General features: G+C 34.0%; 1 long non-coding RNA gene across 1 annotated transcript; it reads right to left on the bottom strand.

The window, feature by feature from the left end:
- Positions 1–498: 498 nt before the first annotated feature.
- On the bottom strand, positions 499–1,034 carry LOC145823188 (uncharacterized). Its single transcript, XR_014365436.1, has 2 exons — positions 901–1,034; positions 499–814 (listed from the first exon to the last, which is right to left on the bottom strand). It is a non-coding gene; the product is annotated as an uncharacterized LOC145823188 (long non-coding RNA).
- Positions 1,035–4,736: the final 3,702 nt, after the last annotated feature.

Here is a 4,736-nt window from a genome sequence, read left to right as displayed (position 1 = left end):
AAGGGCTCAGCTCAGCTCGGTTCGTTTAGTAAACGAGCCGAGCTTGAACCCGATTATTAGGCTCATTTAGTAAACGAGTCGAGTTCGAACTCACGTCAGCTCGGCTCGTTTATCTTTATTTAAATTATATAATAAATATATTATTTATATATTAAATAATATATAAATATATATAAATAATAATTTTTATTTAAATATTTTTATATAAATAATATTAAAAAAAATTATCGAGCCAAGCCGAACCGAACTCGAGCTTCATTAATGTTAATGAGCCAAGCCAAGCTTGAACTCAGTTTTTTATCGAGCCGAGCTCGAGCTCAATAAATGAGCTCGATAAGTAAACGAACCAAGCTCGAGCTCAGCAAAGCGCGGTTCAACTCGGTTTGATTCGTTTGCAGCCACTAAAGATGTTTTAATTTGTCAGATTTTAGCCTTCCGTCCATTTTCCCTCTTCAGCCAAAACTATAGATCCATAGATGTTCTCTCCTCAATGGAAAGTTTCATCCCATCCTTCAAGCTTTATATACATAAATTTAAATTATAAAATATACAGGAGAAGAAGATAATTTCTACAACAAAGACGTCTGAAAATTAAAAACAAAAGTGCATTATTAGTACCAAGGCTATGAAGCTGGGAATGTTTTTATAGTTTAACTCACCAATCATTATCCCCCTAGCTATATTTTGTATTATTTACTTTGGAGGAGAGGTAGATTTATTTTCCTCTGAATCATGCTTTAGCGTAGCATCCCCTCCCATCAGTTCCTGAAAACCTTCAACCTTCACCGGCGGAGCCCTAACAGAGCCCATGCTCCTGCATCAATCAATCAAAACCACAAAATTTTCTCCCAATTCCATCAACTAATTTAAAATCCATTATAACAAGCATGTAGGCCTTACGGTGTCTGGACTTGAGGAATTTGAAGGGAAGCCAATTGTCTAAATTGATTGCTGGCTTCAGGATGAAAATTTGACATTGCAGCAATTTGCTGTTGGCGGAACTGCAGTTGGGGATGATGTCTGGCATTGATTGCACATTATCATGCACATAAAGAGTCACAAAACAAATGATACATGTGAGCACATTATCATGCACATAAAGATGCCAAACATGCATAACATACCCAAAATAGCACAAAGATGTGAAACATGCATAACATACCCCAAATAGCACAACATTGATTCCAATTTTCCACACACAAAAATCATATATATCTAAATAAAGTAACATAGTTCACTATTTGATACTAGATTTGGTCAAATTTAAACCAGACCAAGCCTGCCTAGAACAGAATTCAACGTCAACCCATGCTGAATTCAAACAAATTGCTTCCCATATATACTGCAGAAATAATTTTTTTCCACCAATATCCTACTTCAGAGTTCATTTCTACTTTATCAGAAATTCAAAGCCAATAGTCTACTAAACAAACGTAAATAAAAAAACCAATCAAATTCAAGCTTATAACATAAAAACAGCTTCACTCACCTATACCCCGCTGTTTGAAGGAACATCTTGAGTAGTTCGATGGCTGAGCACTGTTTTCTGTAACTCTCAGAAAGGACTTTCAAGATACGACCTAGCTTACCAATATGACAACTCAGCAACTGAGACAAGACTTCCATTCAAACCCCACATTTGTTAGCACACGAGCTATCACTTTTCTAGACATCTCTGACGCTTGCTCTTGACTGAGAAGTTTCCTGTTTCCACGTCATTGATTCCCTCCTTGTTCCATGCTCAGGTATTCTGGTCTAATACCAAGCCTCTCAATCATAATAGGGCTCAGCATATCAAGAACACCATTAAAATCCACTTTGTGATCTTCTTCCACACGGTTTATGTGAGGATGAGCACTATCAGGGACACAATTAAATGGAAACATCGTTTCAGGGAAAAAATATGTATCATCATCAATTGCATCACTGTCATTTAAAACCGAATTTCGGAGCATGTTTGATCCATTTTCTGACATGGGATTGCCAAAACCATTGCTTGTTTCCACTTTTTAAAAAACACTTTTTAAAAATTTTTACTATCTTATTTTTTGTATTTTTTTATTTTTATTGAATTTTTTTAATATTTTAAGCAATTTTTTTCTTTTTAAACACACCTAACATAAATACACCTAAAAAGTAAAAAAATTGTAAAAAAAATCTTTTAAAAATTCACTAAATACTAAAAATATAAAAAAATACAAGAATTCAGTACATTTTTTATATTTTTTATGTATTTATTAATTTTTTAAAATATTTTTTCACAAATTTTTTACTTTTTAGATACATCTAAGTAAGGTGCATCTAAAAAAGTAAAAAAATGTTTAAAATTTAAAAAATGTTCACTAAAAACAAAAAAACACGAAAATCAAAAAAATTAGTTTTCAAAAAATTTAATTCAGAAAACTCAAACCAAACACACTGATTAGTTTCATCTTCCTTAAATGCTACTCGTCTTCTCTTATGCTTCTCGAGGATTCTAAGATAAGTAGACATCAGCTCAGGTGTACGCTTGTCTGTTTCCCAATCCCCAAATGATAACCTATATGGTTTAGTAACTTAATACTTCTCAAAAAACTGAGTATACCATGTTTCTGGCAATTCTTCATGCCTGAATCTCAGAGCCATGTTGTCCATATCTTTTTCACCATATCTTGATCCAATAGTAATGGCTTTAGATAGAGCTGCAAAATTTGTTGAGAATATGAGTAAAATGACTCAACCATAACAGAAGTGTAAAAAAAATACAAAATATAAAAAATAAAAAATAAATAAAAAAAATAACAGAAGTGTGAAATTGAAAACATATCATTTTAATATGCACTACTTGTGGCTCCAGCACATAATAGTAATAATTACATCGCATAATGGCCAGATAATAATTTTCTAAAGAAGTCATCATTATCCGACAAATTGCTCTACTCTCTATCCAATGCAATTAGTAGTATTCTGGGCTGGACCCACAATAATCACCCCCTCTAGTCCATAGTGAGAAAATCCACCACTTTAATTGAAGCTCATACAAACCACTTTGTGCAGAACAAAAACTTCTCTTTAGGGACAACTTTAGTCATCATATCAAGTGATTTTCTCAATATGAATTTTATTTAACTTCATAATCCTTCTACTCTATGTTGATGATATTTAATAGCGGGACATGATGTGAGGACGGTTAATGTAACAACTCCAATTTATGATTAACGTTAATCCATGATTTAATATGCTTAATAATTTATTAAGATTAGATTTTGAATTAATTGTATATGTGTTGCATAATTTGTGTTTTTATCGGTTCATCGTAGACACATCTGTTTAAATTCATGTTCTGTTATGTAAATCGAAGGCCTTATCGACATCCAATCACGAAATTAGCTTAATATATTTGTTATTTAGAATTTTTAGAACATTATGGTAGGTTCAATTGAAATTCGATTCGGAAAGATTGAATTAGAGTAAATAATGTCAATTGATTAGCCACTAATGAAGTCTTCATAATGGATCCTATATAAGACCACTTTGACTCCTTTAATGCATTTTGCCACTCTCATTACACACTCCTCATAGCTCAAACGTGAAAGAGGGAGAGAAAAAGGAAGACTTGAGCTCGACTAGGGTGATTGCTAGAGAATTTGGAGGAATTGACTTGAACTTAGCTAGAATTTGAGACATTTGGGAGAATCACTCAAGGACCCAAAGAATTGAAACTTATAGGTTGGGAATTCAACCCTTGAATTATGTAGTTTACTCATTTAGTTTGTGAATTCAAAAGAAAATGAAAGGTTAGTGCATGAAATGAACTAAGGTAGTAGGAAAGAAAAAGAGTAGAGCATGCATGTGCATTTTATGGTAGTTTTGAAGTTGATTTCAAGTAAATTCTCCATGCATGTCATGTTTTCAACTTAATTATGAAACTTCATCATGTTTTTCATCAAGTTCCTTTGTTTGAGCATGATTTGAAAGGTCTAAATTCAAAGAAATTGTTTACATGTTTATATCATGAGTTTTGAGTTTGAATTCAACAAATTCACTTGTTCTTGGGCCTTGATTTTGCAAAATGATCTTCAATTTATGATATCCTTCAAGTTTCTAAATGTTTCCTTAAGTTTTTGGCCCAAAAGAACCTAATTTACAGCTTGAGGTTTGAGATTGAAGCTTGGAAACAAATCTAGAAATTCTAGAATTCTGCTTCCACGCTCGAACGACAGATTCTGCGCTCGAGCGACCACCTTATTTGTGCACTTCCGCTCGAGGGACGAAAGTACGCTCAAGCGTAAAATGCATGCTCCCAGAAGTTTGCGTGTTTCGCAGACCGCTCGATCGAATTGTTTTCATGTTTATATCATGAGTTTTGAGTTTGAATTCAACAAATTCACTTGTTCTTGGGCCTTGATTTTGCGAAATGATCTTCAATGTACGATATCTTTCAAGTTTCTAAATGTTTCCTTAAGTTTTTGGCCCAAAAGAACCTAATTTACAGCTTAAGGTTTGAGATTGAAGCTTAGAAGCAAATCTGGAAATTTCATAATTCTGCTTTCATGCTCGAGCGATAGATTCTGTGCTCGAGCGATCGCCTGATTTTTGCACTTCCACTCGAGCGACCAAAAGTACTCTCGAGCATAAAATGCATGCTCCTAGAAGCTTGTGTGTTTTGCAGATCGCTCGAGCGAAGAAAGTTACGCTCGAGCGACCACTCACATTTTTCATGCCCACTCGAGCGAAGAAAGCTACGCTCGAACGGG

Source organism: Camellia sinensis, chromosome 4, assembly GCF_055761805.1.
Source record: "Camellia sinensis isolate YWXY chromosome 4, ASM5576180v1, whole genome shotgun sequence".
Lineage (NCBI taxonomy): Eukaryota > Viridiplantae > Streptophyta > Magnoliopsida > Ericales > Theaceae > Camellia > Camellia sinensis.
Note: the sequence above shows the minus strand (reverse complement) of the source record. Positions and strands in the feature narration are given on the sequence as shown.